The sequence below is a fragment of the Ammodytes marinus genome (assembly GCF_949987685.1).
Source record: "Ammodytes marinus genome assembly, chromosome: 15".
Taxonomy (NCBI): Eukaryota; Metazoa; Chordata; class Actinopteri; order Uranoscopiformes; family Ammodytidae; genus Ammodytes; species Ammodytes marinus.
Genome location: NC_137219.1, coordinates 29,680,310 through 29,698,511, shown reverse-complemented (window position 1 = coordinate 29,698,511; position 18,202 = coordinate 29,680,310). Strand labels below are relative to the sequence as shown.

Sequence of the window (18,202 nt, the reverse complement as noted above, 5' to 3'; positions counted from 1 at the left end):
TTCTTCCTCACATTTCTAGCTGCTACTCCTCCCACACCGCTACACGCAGACATGCCAAAATTTCACACAACGTGCGTCCCCACCCCACGGGGTGTGCTATTATACAGTTTTTCCCATTTCCGCTAGGGGGCGCTGTAATGAAGTCCAGACTGAAAAAACTTTGAGAGGCCACGCCCCGCACACCGTAACTCCGATTGACTTGAAATTTCTCACACAGGTGTATGTTAGGGTGCTCTACAAAAAAGCCTCTTGGACCATAAAAAGTGTTCTGGGAATATTTTCGGCTAATTAGCATAAACTGAAAAACAGCGTGTTATTCACAACTTTCGGAAATTTGACTGTATCGACACCAAATTTCTTGTGAAGCCCCGGGGGACTACAATAAACATACCCGTAAAAGATTAGTAGGACAACTTGAAAAACATGGCCGCCATTGACCAAAACGTTTACGCAGGGGCGGGGCATAATAACACGTTGGCCATAACTCCTTAACCATAGGTCCTATCATCATGAAACTTGCTGGGTATGTGCAGAAGTCATGTGGTAGCATGTCCATCGAAGCATATCGAGATTAACCCAAAGGGGGCGCCACAAATGGGCGGGGCTTCATAACACGTTGGCCATAACTCCTTAACCGTAGGTCCTATCATCATCAAACTTGCTGGGTTTGTGCAGAAGTCATGTGGTTGCATGTCCATCGAAGCTTATCGAGATCAACCCATAGGGGGCGCCACCAATGGGCGGGGCTTAATAACACGTTGGCCCTAACTCCTTAACCATAAGTCCTATCATCATGAAACTTGCTGGGTATGTGCAGAAGTCATGTGGTAGCATGACCATCGAAGCTTATCGAGATTAACCCAAAGGGGGCGCCACAAATGGGCGGGGCTTAATAACACGTTGGCCATAACTCCTTAACCATAGGTCCTATCATCATCAAACTTGCTGGGTATGTGCAGAAGTCATGTAGTAGTATGTCCTTCTAAGCTTATCGCGATTTAACCATAGGGGGCGCCACAGGGGCGGGGCCTATCCACAAATTGGCTATAACTCCTTAACAATAGGTTATATCATCATCAAACTTGCTGGGTGTGTGCAGAAGTCATGTGGTAGCATGTCCCTCGAAGCTTATCGCGATTAACCCATAGGGGGCGCCACAGGGGCGGGGCCTATCCACAAATTGGCCATAACTCCTTAACCATAGGTCCTATCATCATCAAACTTGCTGGGTATGTGCAGAAGTCATGTGGTAGCATGTCCCTTGAAGCTTATCGCGATTAACCCATAGGGGGCGCCACAAAAGTCACCCGACTCCGATTGACTTGAAATTGATTGCACATGTACAGCTCATGGTACTCTACAATTTCGCTCAAAGGAATTTTTTTTTAATTTCCGGTAGGGGGCGCTGTTATTAATCCCCGACTGAAGAAAGTTTGAGAGGCCGCGCCCCGCACACCGTAAGTCCGATTGACTTGAAATTTCTCACACTGGTGTATTTTAGGGTGCTCTACAAAAAAGCCTCTTGGACCATAAGAGTCAACCTGGAAATACTTTCGGCTAATTGGCATAAACTGAAAAAAAGGGTTTTATCCACAACTTTTTCACGTTTTACTCTATCGACACCAAATGTCTCACGAAGCCCCGGGGGACTGTGACGCACGTCTCCGAAAAATATCAGTAGGATAGCTTGGAAAACATGGCCGCCATTGACTAAAACGTTTACGCAGGGGCGGGGCTTAATTACAAATTGGCCATAACTCGTTGCCCGTAGGTCCTATCGTCGTGAAACTCGCGGGATACGTGCGGAAGACATGCGGTAGCGTGGCCCTCTAAGCTCGTCGAGGTTAACCCACGGGGGGCGCCACGAATGCGAAAACCGCCATTCAACGACGCAATGTTTGCCGGGCCACGCCCCTTTCCCCCCGACTCCGATCGACTCGTCGTTTGTCGGACGCGCGCGGCTCGCGTCGTTCTACGGTAAAGCCTCTGGGACCGCGGGGGTCGGCCGTGATTTTTTTCCTTCCCCGATTCGCGCGGGGGCGGCCCGTACTTTCCAAATCTCCGCGGGATTTCTAGTTAAGTACGGGTCCCCAGTGTAACTGGGGATCCGTAATTATTACTCTCCACCATACTTATTCTTCTTAATTCTTCCGCCACATTTTCTAGCTGCTTCTCCTCCTACACCGTTACACGCAGACATGCAAAAATTTCGCACAACGTGCACCCCAACCCCCCGGGGTGTGCTATTATACAGTTTTTCCGAATTCCGCTAGGGGGCGCTGTAATGAAGTCCCGAGTGAAAGAACTTTGAGAGGCCACGCCCCGCACGCCGTAACTCCGATTGACTTGAAATTTCTCACACAGGTGTATGCTAGGGTGCTCTACAAAAAAGCCTCTGCGACCATAAAAAGTCTTCTGGGAATATTTCCCGCTAATTAGCATAAACTGAAAAACAGCGTGTTATCCACAACTGTCTGCAATTTGACTGTATCAACACCAAATTTCTCGTGAAGCCCCGGGGGACTACAATAAACATACCCGTAAAAGATTAGTAGTACAACTTGAAAAACATGGCCGCCATTGACCAAAACGTTTACGCAGGGGCGGGGCATAATAACACGTTGGCCATAACTCCTTAACCGTAGGTCCTATCATCATGAAACTTGCTGGGTATGTGCAGACGTCATGTGGTAGCATGTCCATCAAAGCATATCGAGATTAACCCAAAGGGGGCGCCACAAATGGGCGGGGCTTAATAACACGTTGGCCATAACTCCTTAACCGTAGGTCCTATCATCATCAAACTTGCTGGGTATGTGCAGAAGTCATGTGGTAGCATGTCCATCGAAGCTTATCGAGATCAACCCATAGGGGGCGCCACAAATGGGCGGGGCTTAATAACACGTTGGCCATAACTCCTTAACCATAGGTCCTATCATCATGAAACTTGCTGGGTATGTGCAGAAGTCATGTGGTAGCATGTCCTTCAAAGCTTATCGCGATTTACCCATAGGGGGCGCCACAGGGGCGGAGCCTATCCACAAATTGGCCATAACTACTTAACCATAGGTCCTATCATCATCAAACTTGCTGGGTATGTGCGGAAGTCATGTGGTAGCATGTCCATAGATGCTTTTCGCGATTAACCCATAGGGGGCGCCACAGGGGCGGGGCCTATCCACAAATTGGCCATAACTCCTTCACCATAGGTCCTATCATCATCAAACTTGCTGGGTATGTGCAGAAGTCATGTGGTAGCATGTCCCTCGAGGCTTATCGCGATTAACCCATAGGGGGCGCCAAAAAAGTCACCCGACTCCGATTGACTTGAAATTGATTACACATGTACAGCTCATGGTGCTCTACAATATAGCCTCTCAGAATTTTTTTGTATTTTCCGCTAGGGGGCGCTATAATTAAACCCAGACTGAAGAAAGTTTGAGAGGCCACGCCCCGCACACCGTAAGTCCGATTGACTTGAAATTTCTCACACGGCTGTATGATAGGGTGCTCTACAAAAAAGCCTCTTGGACCATAAAAGTCAACCTGAAAATATTTTCGGCTAATTAGCATAAACTGAAAAACAGGGTTATATCCACAACTTTTTCCAGTTTTACTCTATCGACACCAAATGTCTCACGAAGCCCCGGGGGACTGTGACGCACGTCTGCGAAAAATATCGGTAGGATAGCTTGGAAAACATGGCCGCCATTGACTAAAACGTTTACGCAGGGGCGGGGCTTAATTACAAATTGGCCATAACTCGTTGCCCGTAGGTCCTATCGTCGTGAAACTCGCGGGATACGTGCGGAAGACGTGCGGTAGCGTGTCCCTCTAAGCTCGTCGAGGTTAACCCACAGGGGGCGCCGCAAATGCGAAAACCGTCATTCGCCGACGCGATGTTTGCCGGGCCACGCCCCTTTCCCCCCGACTCCGACCGACTCGTCGTTCGTCGGACGCGCGCGGCCCGCGTCGCTCTACGGTAAAGCCTCTGGGACCGCGGGGGTCGGCCGCGATTTTTTCCCTTCCCCGATTCGCGCGGGGCCGGCCCGTACTTTCCAAATCTCCGCGGGATTTCTAGTTAAGTACGGGTCCCCAGTGTAACTGGGGATCCGTAATTATTACTCTCCACCATACTTATTCTTCTGACTTCTTACTTTTTATTCTGCCTCAAATTTTCTAGCTGCTTCTCCTCCCACACCGTTACACGCAGACATGCAAAAATTTCACACAACGTGCGTCTCCACCCCCCGGGGTGTGCTATTATACAGTTTTTTCCATTTCCGCTAGGGGGCGCTGTAATGAAGTCCCGACTGAAAAAAGTTTGAGAGGCCACGCCCCGCACGCCGTAACTCCGATTGACTTGAAATTTCTCACACAGGTGTATGTTAGGGTGCTCTACAAAAAAGCCTCTGGGACCATAAAAATTCTTCAGGGAATATTTCCCGCTAATTAGCATAAAGTGAAAAACAGCGTGTTATCCAGAACTTTCTGACATTTGACTGTATCAACACCAAATTTCTTGTGAAGCCCCGGGGGACTACAATAAACATACCCGTAAAAGATTAGTAGGACAACTTGAAAAACATGGCCGCCATTGACCAAAACGTTTACGCAGGGGCGGGGCTTCATAACACGTTGGCCATAACTCCTTAACCGTAGGTCCTATCATCATCAAACTTGCTGGGTATGTGCAGAAGTCATGTGGTTGCATGTCCATCGAAGCTTATCGAGATCAACCCATAGGGGGCGCCACCAATGGGCGGGGCTTAATAACACGATGGCCATAACTCCTTAACCGTAGGTCCTATCATCATCAAACTTGCTGGGTATGTGCAGAAGTCATGTAGTAGTATGTCCTTCTAACCTTATCGCGATTTAACCATAGGGGGCGCCACAGGGGCGGGGCCTATCCACAAATTGGCTATAACTCCTTAACAATAGGTTCTATCATCATCAAACTTGCTGGGTGAGTGCAGAAGTCATGTGGTAGCATGTCCCTCGAAGCTTATCGCGATTAACCCATAGGGGGCGCCACAGGGGCGGGGCCTATCCACAAATTGGCCATAACTCCTTAACCATAGGTCCTATCATCATCAAACTTGCTGGGTGTGTGCAGAAGTCATGTGGTAGCATGTCCCTCGAAGCTTATCGCGATTAACCCGTAGGGGACTCCACAGGGGCGGGGCCTATCCACAAATTGGCCATAACTCCTTAACCATAGGTCCTATCATCATGAAACTTGCTGGGTATGTGCAGAAGTCATGTAGTAGCATGTCCCTTGAAGCTTATCGCGATTAACCCATAGGGGGCGCCACAAAAGTCACCCGACTCCGATTGACTTGAAATTGATTGCACATGTACAGCTCATGGTGCTCTACAATATAGCCTCTCAGAATTTTTTTGTAATTTCCGCTAGGGGGCGCTATAATTAAACCCAGACTGAAGAAAGTTTGAGAGGCCACGCCCCGCACACCGTAAGTCCGATTGACTTGAAATTTCTCACACAGGTGTATGTTACGGTGATCTACAAAAAAGCCTCTTGGACCATAAAAGTCAACCTGCAAATATTTTCGGCTAATTAGCATACACTGAAAAACAGGGTTTTAACCACAACTTTTTCCAGTTTTACTCTATCGACACCAAATTTCTCACGAAGGCCCGGGGGACTATGACGCACGTCTGCGAAAAATATCAGTAGGATAGCTTGGAAAACATGGCCGCCATTGACTAAAACGTTTACGCAGGGGCAGGGCTTAATTACAAATTGGCCGTAACTCGTTGCCCGTAGGTCCTATCGTCGTGAAACTCGCAGGATACGTGCGGAAGACGTGCGGTAGCGTGTCCCTCTAAGCTCGTCGAGGTCAACCCACAGGGGGCGCCACAAATGCGAAAACCGTCATTCGCCAACGCAATGTTTGCAGGGCCACGCCCCTTTCCCCCCGACTCCGATCGACTCGTCGTTTGTCGGACGCGCGCGGCTCGCGTCGCTCCACGGTAAAGCCTCTGGGACCGCGGGGGTCGGCCGTGATTTTTTCCCTTCCCCGATTCGCGCGGGGGCGGCCCGTACTTTCCAAATCTCCGCGGGATTTCTAGTTAAGTACGGGCTCCTAGTTTACTAGGAGCCCGTAATTATTACTCTCCACCATACTTATTAAGTACGGGCACTCAAGCATTGAGGGCCCGTAATTATTACTCTCCACCATACTTATTCTTCTTCTTCTTCTGACTTCTTCTTATTCTGCCTCACATTTTCTAGCTCTATCTCCTCCCACACCGTTGCACGTAGAAACGCAAAAAATTCGCACAACGTACGTCCCCACCCCACGGGGTGTGCTATTATACAGTTTTTTGAATTTCCGCTAGGGGGCGCTGTTATGAAGTCCCGACTGAAAGAACTTTGAGAGGCCACGCCCCGCACACCGTAACTCCGATTGACTTGAAATTTCTCACACAGGTGTATGTTAGGGTGCTCTACAAAAAAGCCTCTGGGACCATAAAAAGTCTTCAGGGAATATTTCCCGCAAATTAGCATAAACTGAAAAACGCGGTTTTAACCACAACTTTCTTTAATTTCACTTTATCAACACCAAATTTCTCACGGAGCCCCGGGGGACTACAATAAACATACCCGTAAAAGATTAGTAGGACAACTTGAAAAACATGGCCGCCATTGACCAAAAAGTTTACGCAGGGGCGGGGCTTAATAACACGTTGGCCATAACTCCTTAACCGTAGGTCCTATCATCATCAAACTTGCTGGGTATGTGCAGAAGTCATGTGGTAGCATGTCCCTTCAAAGCTTATCGCGATTAACCCATAGGGGGCGCCACAAATGGGCGGGGCATAATAACACGTTGGCCCTAACTCCTTAACCATAGGTCCTATCATCATCAAACTTGCTGGGTGTGTGCAGAAGTCATGTGGTAGCATGTCCTTCGAAGCTTATCGAGATTAACCCATAGGGGGCGCCACAAATGGGCGGGGCTTAATAACACGTTGGCCATAACTCCTTAACCATAGGTCCTATCATCATCAAACTTGCTGGGTATGTGCAGAAGTCATGTGGTAGCATGTCCCTTGAAGCTTATCGCGATTAACCCGTAGGGGGCGCCACAGGGGCGGGGCCTATCCACAAATTGGCCATAACTCCTTAACCATAGGTCCTATCATCATCAAACTTGCTGGGTGTGTGCAGAAGTCATGTGGTAGCATGTCCCTCAAAGCTTATCGCGATTAACCCATAGGGGGCGCCACAAAAGTCACCCGACTCCGATTGACTTGAAATTGATTGCACATGTACAGGTCATGGTGCTCTACAATATAGCCTCTCAGAATTTTTTTGTAATTTCCGCTAGGGGGCGCTATAATTAAACCCAGACTGAAGAAAGTTTGAGAGGCCACGCCCCGCACACCGTAAGTCCGATTGACTTGAAATTTCTCACACAGGTGTATGTTACGGTGATCTACAAAAAAGCCTCTTGGACCATAAAAGTCAACCTGGAAATATTTTCGGCTAATTAGCATACACTGAAAAACAGGGTTTTAACCACAACTTTTTCCAGTTTTACTCTATCGACACCAAATTTCTCACGAAGGCCCGGGGGACTATGACGCACGTCTGCGAAAAATATCAGTAGGATAGCTTGGAAAACATGGCCGCCATCGACTAAAACGTTTACGCAGGGGCGGGGCTTAATTACAAATTGGCCATAACTCGTTGCCCGTAGGTCCTATCGTCGTGAAACTCGCAGGATACGTGCGGAAGACGTGCGGTGGCGTGTCCCTCTAAGCTCGTCGAGGTTAACCCACAGGGGGCGCCACGAATGCGAAAACCGTCATTCGCCGACGCGATGTTTGCCGGGCCACGCCCCTTTCCCCCCGACTCCGACCGACTCGTCGTTTGTCGGACGCGCGCGGCCCGCGTCGCTCTACGGTAAAGCCTCTGGGACCGCGGGGGTCGGCCGCGATTTTTTCCCTTCCCCGATTCGCGCGGGGGCGGCCCGTACTTTCCAAATCTCCGCGGGATTTCTAGTTAAGTACGGGCACTCAAGCATTGAGGGCCCGTAATTATTACTCTCCACCATACTTATTCTTCTTCTTCTTCTTCTGACTTCTTATTCTGCCTCACATTTTCTAGCTCTATCTCCTCCCACACCGTTGCACGTAGAAACGCAAAAAATTCGCACAACGTACGTCCCCACCCCACGGGGTGTGCTATTATACAGTTTTTTGAATTTCCGCTAGGGGGCGCTGTTATGAAGTCCCGACTGAAAGAACTTTGAGAGGCCACGCCCCGCACACCGTAACTCCGATTGACTTGAAATTTCTCACACAGGTGTATGTTAGGGTGCTCTACAAAAAAGCCTCTGGGACCATAAAAAGTCTTCAGGGAATATTTCCCGCAAATTAGCATAAACTGAAAAACGCGGTTTTAACCACAACTTTCTTTAATTTCACTTTATCAACACCAAATTTCTCACGGAGCCCCGGGGGACTACAATAAACATACCCGTAAAAGATTAGTTGGACAACTTGAAAAACATGGCCGCCATTGACCAAAAAGTTTACGCAGGGGCGGGGCTTAATAACACGTTGGCCATAACTCCTTAACCGTAGGTCCTATCATCATCAAACTTGCTGGGTATGTGCAGAAGTCATGTGGTAGCATGTCCCATCGAAGCTTATCGCGATTAACCCATAGGGGGCGCCGCAAATGGGCGGGGCATAATAACACGTTGGCCATAACTCCTTCACCATAGGTCCTATCATCATCAAACTTGCTGGGTATGTGCAGAAGTCATGTGGTAGCATGTCCTTCTAAGCTTATCGAGATTAACCCATAGGGGGCGCCACAAATGGGCGGGGCTTAATAACACGTTGGCCATAACTCCTTAACCATAGGTCCTATCATCATCAAACTTGCTGGGTATGTGCAGAAGTCATGTGGTAGCATGTCCCTTGAAGCTTATCGCGATTAACCCATAGGGGGCGCCACAGGGGCGGGGCCTATCCACAAATTGGCCCTAACTCCTTAACCATAGGTCCTATCATCATCAAACTTGCTGGGTGTGTGCAGAAGTCATGTGGTAGCATGTCCCTCGAAGCTTATCGCGATTAACCCGTAGGGGGCGCCACAGGGCCGGGGCCTATCCACAAATTGGCCATAACTCCTTAACCATAGGTCCTATCATCATGAAACTTGCTGGGTATGTGCAGAAGTCATGTAGTAGCATGTCCCTTAAAGCTTATCGCGATTAACCCATAGGGGGCGCCACAAAAGTCACCCGACTCCGATTGACTTGAAATTGATTGCACATGTACAGCTCATGGTGCTCTACAATATAGCCTCTCAGAATTTTTTTGTAATTTCCGCTAGGGGGCGCTATAATTAAACCCAGACTGAAGAAAGTTTGAGAGGCCACGCCCCGCACACCGTAAGTCCGATTGACTTGAAATTTCTCACACAGGTGTATGTTACGGTGATCTACAAAAAAGCCTCTTGGACCATAAAAGTCAACCTGGAAATATTTTCGGCTAATTAGCATACACTGAAAAACAGGGTTTTAACCACAACTTTTTCCAGTTTTACTCTATCGACACCAAATTTCTCACGAAGGCCCGGGGGACTATGACGCACGTCTGCGAAAAATATCAGTAGGATAGCTTGGAAAACATGGCCGCCATTGACTAAAACGTTTACGCAGGGGCGGGGCTTAATTACAAATTGGCCATAACTCGTTGCCCGTAGGTCCTATCGTCGTGAAACTCGCAGGATACGTGCGGAAGACATGCGGTGGCGTGTCCCTCTAAGCTCGTCGAGGTTAACCCACGGGGGGCGCCGCGAATGCGAAAACCGTCATTCGCCGACGCCATGTTTGCCGGGCCACGCCCCTTTCCCCCCGACTCCGATCGACTCGTCGTTTGTCGGACGCGCGCGGCCCGCGTCGCTCTACGGTAAAGCCTCTGGGACCGCGGGGGTCGGCCGCGATTTTTTTCCTTCCCCGATTCGCGCGGGGGCGGCCCGTACTTTCCAAATCTCCGCGGGATTTCTAGTTAAGTACGGGCACTCAAGCATTGAGGGCCCGTAATTATTACTCTCCACCATACTTATTCTTCTGACTTCTTATTCTGCCTCACATTTTCTAGCTGCTTCTCCTCCCACACCGTTACACGCAGACATGCAAAAATTTCGCACAACGTGCGTCCCCACCCCGCGGGGTGTGCTATTATGCAGTTTTTTGAATTTCCGCTAGGGGGCGCTGTAATGAAGTCCCGACTGAACGAACTTTGAGAGGCCACGCCCCGCACACCGTAACTCCGATTGACTTGAAATTTCTCACACAGGTGTATGTTAGGGTGCTCTACAAAAAAGCCTCTGGGACCATAAAAATTCTTCTGGGAATATTTCCCGCTAATTAGCATAAACTGAAAAACAGCGTGTTATCCACAACTTTCTGCAATTTGATTGTATCGACACCAAATTTCTCGTGAAGCCCCGGGGGACTACAATAAACATACCCGTAAAAGATTAGTTGGACAACTTGAAAAACATGGCCGCCATTGACCAAAAAGTTTACGCAGGGGCGGGGCTTAATAACACGTTGGCCATAACTCCTTAACCGTAGGTCCTATCATCATCAAACTTGCTGGGTATGTGCAGAAGTCATGTGGTAGCATGTCCCATCGAAGCTTATCGCGATTAACCCATAGGGGGCGCCACAAATGGGCGGGGCATAATAACACGTTGGCCCTAACTCCTTAACCATAGGTCCTATCATCATCAAACTTGCTGGGTATGTGCAGAAGTCATGTGGTAGCATGTCCTTCGAAGCTTATCGAGATTAACCCATAGGGGGCGCCACAAATGGGCGGGGCTTAATAACACGTTGGCCATAACTCCTTAACCATAGGTCATATCATCATCAAACTTGCTGGGTATGTGCAGAAGTCATGTGGTAGCATGTCCCTTGAAGCTTATCGCGATTAACCCGTAGGGGGCGCCACAGGGGCGGGGCCTATCCACAAATTGGCCATAACTCCTTAACCATAGGTCCTATCATCATCAAACTTGCTGGGTGTGTGCAGAAGTCATGTGGTAGCATGTCCCTCGAAGCTTATCGCGATTAACCCATAGGGGGCGCCACAAAAGTCACCCGACTCCGATTGACTTGAAATTGATTACACATGTACAGCTCATGGTGCTCTACAATTTCGCTCCGAGGAATTTTTTTTTAATTTCCGCTAGGGGGCGCTGTAATTAAACCCAGACTGAAGAAAGTTTGAGAGGCCGCGCCCCGCACACCGTAAGTCCGATTGACTTGAAATGTCTCACACGGCTGTATGATAGGGCGCTCTACAAAAAAGCCTCTTGGACCATAAAGGTCAACCTGGAAATATTTTCGGCTAATTAGCATAAACTGAAAAACAGGGTTTTAACCACAACTTTTTCCAGTTTTACTCTATCGACACTAAATGTCTCACGAAGCCCCGGGGGACTGTGACGCACGTCTCTGAAAAATATCAGTAGGATAGCTTGGAAAACATGGCCGCCATTGACTAAAACGTTTACGCAGGGGCGGGGCTTAATTACAAATTGGCCATAACTCGTTGACCGTAGGTCCTATCGTCGTGAAACTCGCAGGATACGTGCGGAAGACATGTGCTGGCGTGGCCCTCTAAGCTTGTCGAGGTTAACCCACAGGGGGCGCCACGAATGCGAAAACCGTCATTCGCCGACGCAATGTTTGCCGGGCCACGCCCCTTTCCCCCCGACTCCGATCGACTTATCGTTTGTCGGACGTGCGCGGCTCGCGTCGCTCTACGGTAACGCCTCTCGGACCGCGGGGGTCGGCCGTGATTTTTTTCCTTCCCCGATTCGCACGGGGGCGGCCCGTACTTTCCAAATCTCCGCGGGATTTCTAGTGTTTGTGTTACTGTCCACTATTTTTCCTCTGCCAAATTTTCTAGCTGCTTCTCCTCCCACACCGTTTCACTTAGACATTCAAAATTTTCACTGAACGTGCGCCCCTACCCTGCGGGGTGTGCTATTATACAGTTTTTTGAAATTCCGCTAGGGGGCGCTGTTATTAAGCCCCGACTGAAAAAGTTTGAGAGGCCGCGCCCCGCACGCCGTAAGTCCGATTGACTTGAAATTTCTCACACGGCTGTATGATAGGGTGCTCTACAAAAAAGCCTCTTGGACCATAAAAGTCAACCTGGAAATATTTTCGGCTAATTAGCATAAACTGAAAAACAGGGTTTTAACCACAACTTTTTCCAGTTTCACTCTATCGACACCAAATGTCTCAAGAAGCCCCGGGGGACTGTGACGCACGTCTCCGAAAAATATCGGTAGGATAGCTTGGAAAACATGGCCGCCATTGACTAAAACGTTTACGCAGGGGCGGGGCTTAATTACAAATTGGCCGTAACTCGTTGACCGTAGGTCCTATCGTCCTGAAACTCGCAGGATACGTGCGGAAGACGTGCGGTGGCGTGTCCCTCTGAGCTCGGCGAGGTTAACCCACGGGGGGCGCCACAAATGCGAAAAACGTCATTCGCCGACGCGATGTTTGCCAGGCCACGCCCCTTTCCCCCCGACTCCGATCGACTCGTCGTTTGTCGGACGCGCGCGGCTCGCGTCGCTCTACGGTAAAGCCTCTGGGACCGCGGGGGTCGGCCGTGATTTTTTCCATTCCCCGATTCGCGCGGGGCCGGCCCGTACTTTCCAAATCTCCGCGGGATTTCTAGTTCTTCTTCTGACTTCTGACTTCTGACTTCTTATTCTGCCTCAAATTTCTAGCTGCTTCTCCTCCCACACCGTTGCACGTAGAAACGCAAAAATTTCGCACAACGTGCGTCCCCACCCCGCGGGGCGTGCTATTATTCAGTTTTTTGAATTTCCGCTAGGGGGCGCTGTAATGAAGTCCCGACTGAAAGAACTTTGAGAGGCCACGCCCCGCACACCGTAACTCCGATTGACTTGAAATTTCTCACACAGGTGTATGTTAGGGTGCTCTACAAAAAAGCCTCTGGGACCATAAAAATTCTTCTGGGAATATTTCCCGCTAATTAGCATAAACTGAAAAACAGCGTGTTATCCACAACTTTCTGCAATTTGACTGTATCGACACCAAATTTCTCGTGAAGCCCCGGGGGACTACAATAAACATACCCGTAAAAGATTAGTTGGACAACTTGAAAAACATGGCCGCCATTGACCAAAAAGGTTTACGCAGGGGCGGGGCTTAATAACACGTTGGCCATAACTCCTTAACCGTAGGTCCTATCATCATCAAACTTGCTGGGTATGTGCAGAAGTCATGTGGTAGCATGCCCCTTCGAAGCTTATCGCCATTAACCCATAGGGGGCGCCACAAATGGGCGGGGCATAATAACACGTTGGCCCTAACTCCTTAACCATAGGTCCTATCATCATCAAACTTGCTGGGTATGTGCAGAAGTCATGTGGTTGCATGTCCTTCGAAGCTTATCGAGATCAACCCATAGGGGGCGCCACAAATGGGCGGGGCTTAATAACACGTTGGCCATAACTCCTTAACCATAGGTCCTATCATCATGAAACTTGCTGGGTATGTGCAGAAGTCATGTGGTAGCATGTCCTTCAAAGCTTATCGCGATTTACCCATAGGGGGCGCCACAGGGGCGGAGCCTATCCACAAATTGGCCATAACTACTTAACCATAGGTCCTATCATCATCAAACTTGCTGGGTATGTGCGGAAGTCATGTGGTAGCATGTCCATAGATGCTTTTCGCGATTAACCCATAGGGGGTGCCACAGGGGCGGGGCCTATCCACAAATTGGCCATAACTCCTTCACCATAGGTCCTATCATCATCAAACTTGCTGGGTATGTGCAGAAGTCATGTGGTAGCATGTCCCTCGAGGCTTATCGCGATTAACCCATAGGGGGCGCCACAAAAGTCACCCGACTCCGATTGACTTGAAATTAATTACACATGTACAGCTCATGGTGCTCTACAATATAGCCTCTCAGAATTTTTTTGTATTTTCCGCTAGGGGGCGCTATAATTAAACCCAGACTGAAGAAAGTTTGAGAGGCCACGCCCCGCACACCGTAAGTCCGATTGACTTGAAATTTCTCACACGGCTGTATGATAGGGTGCTCTACAAAAAAGCCTCTTGGACCATAAAAGTCAACCTGGAGATATTTTCGGCTAATTAGCATAAACTGAAAAACAGGGTTATATCCACAACTTTTTCCAGTTTTACTCTATCGACACCAAATGTCTCACGAAGCCCCGGGGGACTGTGACGCACGTCTCCGAAAAATATCGGTAGGATAGCTTGGAAAACATGGCCGCCATTGACTAAAACGTTTACGCAGGGGCGGGGCTTAATTAAAAATTGGCCATAACTCGTTGCCCGTAGGTCCTATCGTCGTGAAACTCGCGGGATACGTGCGGAAGACGTGCGGTGGCGTGTCCCTCTAAGCTCGTCGGGGTTAACCCACAGGGGGCGCCGCAAATGCGAAAACCGTCATTCAACGACGCGATGTTTGCCGGGCCACGCCCCTTTCCCCCCGACTCCGATCGACTCGTCGTTCGTCGGACGCGCGCGGCTCGCGTCGCTCTACGGTAAAGCCTCTGGGACCGCGGGGGTCGGCCGCGATTTTTTTCCTTCCCCGACTCGCGCGGGGGCGGCCCGTACTTTCCAAATCTCCGCGGGATTTCTAGTTTCTAACTGCTGTGCATAAATGTACACACCTGCATCATTTTGATATATTTTAATCAGTTATCTTATTTTGACCGTTTTCCAGTTTTTGTTGGGAGAGGGGATAGCCCCTGCTCTTTCCCCGCTTCAATAACACATTACAATCCCAATAACGTGTTCGTTTATCCAGTTTGATTGGTTTACTGTCCAATTCGCCCCGGAAAAAATAGAGCAGACGCCGAAACCATCAATGTTGTGTACGCAAGGTGCGCTCCCAGTATGGCCAACCAATGATATTCAGAGCTATTTGCGCACTTGTGTTGCGTTATGAGGCACTTCCACATCCAGTGTGTTTCCAGCATAAGAGGTTATTGTGACTACATGTGTAGAAATACTTTTGATGAGATTTCAGACTGGTATGTTGATGCCATTATCAGTTTAGTAATTAATGTTTCTTTTATCCTTTGCAGGAATGACGCATCAATGAGTTCAGCAGGACGTCATTAACTGACATTCACTTGACATGACCTGTCAAGTGATGTGTATTGCCTTGTCTTAAATATTTGGTTTTGGACTGTTAATTGAACTGTTGTATGGATACAATAAAAGCAGTTTGAAGAATGTGATAGTCACTTTTCACTATATTCTGATCATGTTTAACATTAATGAGAACAATAAGTAAATTACCTTTAGAACACAGGACTAACAGTGAATAAATGTTTATGTTAAATAAAATCTAATATGAGTTTCAAAAATAGCTGTATCTAGAGTTGTATCCATTTTTTAAAATTCAATGTATGTGTATGAAAAACAATGCAGTCTTTGAAGTAGGCTACTATAGTAGGCTACTATAGGGAGCATTTTACACAGATAAAATAATAAGAACTAGGAACATTGTTTATTTAATTTTTTTAAAGTAATTTCATGACAGAAAAAGGGCATTACATTTTATCCTTTGTAATATACTGTGAATGTGTGAAGTGTATAGAAACATAATTTGAGAAATGTATAGCCAAAGAAGAATTTCATTTTAATGTAACTCTATGTTCCAAAATCCCTATTTTTGTATACATTTTGGGTATGAATTATGACAATGCCTGCTGGTGGTGTGGATCAAACCGATTATTAATTAAAATTGAGCCCATTATAATCTACAAAAGGATTTTTATCCTAACTGGAGCTGGCTGAGTGCCAGTTTGGATCCATTTTACCGATCCGGTCCAGAGTCAAATAAACTCTGGGCCAGTTCCATTACGGACCCGCTCCAGGTCTGGCCCACCTTTGGACTGATTGACCACAAATTCACCACATCCATTCCAGAGCCGTTCCGGAGCTGGCCCAGTACCGGCCCAGTTGTGGAAAACGGATCTGCGGCGGTATTGGCCCGTTGTGCTAAAGGACACCGGCCCGGGTCCGTTCTACGAATCTGGCCCGGAACTTCTGCTAGCTCCGGGCCGGATTTGGGCCAGATGATTTTTGCTATCTGGGAAGCGTTAGCGTTAAGTGAGTAGGCTAATGTTAGCAAGGATAAATTGCTTTAAAACTGATAGTTCCACTATCAAAGTAGCGAACCCCTAAAGTAGTTGGGCAATAGGCTAATAAGCTTAACCTGCAGTGTTTAAATGAAGTGCCTTTAGTTGGCGATCGGTAACGTTTGCATCAGTCGGTGAATTTAACAGGGTATCGTTTTGTATCGTTATCAGCGTAGTGTTAGCAGCTAACTAGCTAGATTGCTCCTTTCTGCAGCAACTAGTGTTAACAAAGCCGCTTCAGACTAGGCAGGAAACACTGGAATACTCACTTTTTCTGAGTCGCAGACGTAATCCTGTCGCTGCTTATTCCAACTAGGAACTCCTAGTTAGCTGTTACTTTAAAACCAACCAGTCGTAGTTTGGAATTTACCTTTATAATTCACAGCTTCACTCTAACAAACTTGTTGCTCGTTTATCGGATACAGCGGAACAGACCCACCCCTAACTCTCTCTCTCTCTCTCTCTCTCTCTCTCTCTCTCTCTCTCTCTCTCTCTCTCTCTCTCTCTCTCTCTCTCTCTCTCAGGCTGTGTTCGGAATGCCATACTAGCGTCCTACATCCAGTGGCGTGCACAGGTAGACCTGAAGTGGTGCTGAAGCACCTGCCCTTTTCCCCTGGCCCAATCAAGTGCCCTTTTGAAAAAATAAAAAATAAATAAATAAATAAAAATCTGGAAGTTAGTTTTTTTTTTTTTTTTTTTTTTTTTTACAGTGTATGTGGCCCATGCCGACATTATCATCTATAAATGCTCAACGATTAAAAACATTTGACAATAATGCCCCAATAAATATGCCCCCCCTCCTCCTCCGCACACACTTCCTTTGTCAACGTGAACGCACAGAGTGGACACAAACGGAGGCGCGTTGCCGCAGCTGCTGCACACACACACCTACTCTTGCGCCTGCCCTGCCCCACCAGCGAGGTAACACATACATTGAATGGAGTCAAGAGTGTATTGTTTGCCCCCTAAGCTTCAGTTGCCAAGCTATAACTTGCATTTATTTGTCTCTGTTATAAAGTAGCCTATATCATGCAGCGCCACACAGCTGAGCATAAATTAGCCGACTGTCCTGCTTAACAAGCTAGCCAAAAAAAAAAAAAATAGATATGACGTGATGAACACAACTAATGTCGGCAGAGTTTGTCATTGGTACAGCATGTGAATCTATCAGTATGCTGAATATTTAGTGTTGTTTAGGTTTACTTTAGGCCAGGGGTGTCCAAACTACGGCCCGCGGGCCAACTGCGGCCCGCGGCCCGCTTTTTATTGGCCCGCGGCCGATTTTAAAAATATGATGTAATATGGCCCTTTGAAAAAAAAAAAAAATTTTTTTTTTTTTTTTTTTTTTGCATTTTTTATTTAACCCACTAGTGCAGGGGTGTCAAACACTGATTGATTGGCCCGTGGCACATTTTAAAAATATAATGTAATATGGCGCTTTTAATTTTTAAATAATTTAAATGCACTCATCATATTACAGAGAAATATGTCCCATATAAGAAAAAGAGCAACAAGCCCATCCCAGAGGACCCTGCATAATATTTTATTTTAAATTAATATTATTATGGAAAATCTATGTGTCCTTCTCCAATAGCTTCTAATTCATCTGACACAGTGTCTCCATTTTTTTTCATACAAAATTCTTCAGCCTTAGCCTCTTAATTTCCCTCTCAAAGTGCACCAGATTCATGCATTTCACTTTAAAAACTTAAAAAAATCTCCCGGGGGGGCATACCCCCGGACCCCCCTAGGAGGGTCGGGACCTCGGCTGGATACTATTTTCACCCTGCTGGACATTAGACGCAAAGGCAGAAAACACTGGGTGTATCATTGGCATATAAAGAGGGGAAATGTGTCTGTTTAATGTGCAAGGAAAGTGTTGCCATGAAGAAGGATTACAATTTACGAAGACACTATGAAACTAAACATCAGAGCAGCTACATGTCTTGATAAATGTGTTATTTTTGCAAA

General features: G+C 47.6%; 1 protein-coding gene across 2 annotated transcripts in view; it reads right to left on the bottom strand.

Annotated features, from left to right (window-relative positions):
• Window positions 1-16,644, bottom strand: part of LOC307261816 (protein PALS1-like) — a 138,208-nt gene extending 121,564 nt beyond the window's left edge. For both annotated transcript variants that reach the window (XM_080042460.1, XM_080042461.1), the window contains exon 1: window positions 16,501-16,644. The gene's annotated coding sequence lies outside the window, so the exon portion shown is untranslated. The remainder of the gene's footprint in view (window positions 1-16,500) is intronic.
• Between the last annotated feature and the right edge of the window lie 1,558 nt (window positions 16,645-18,202).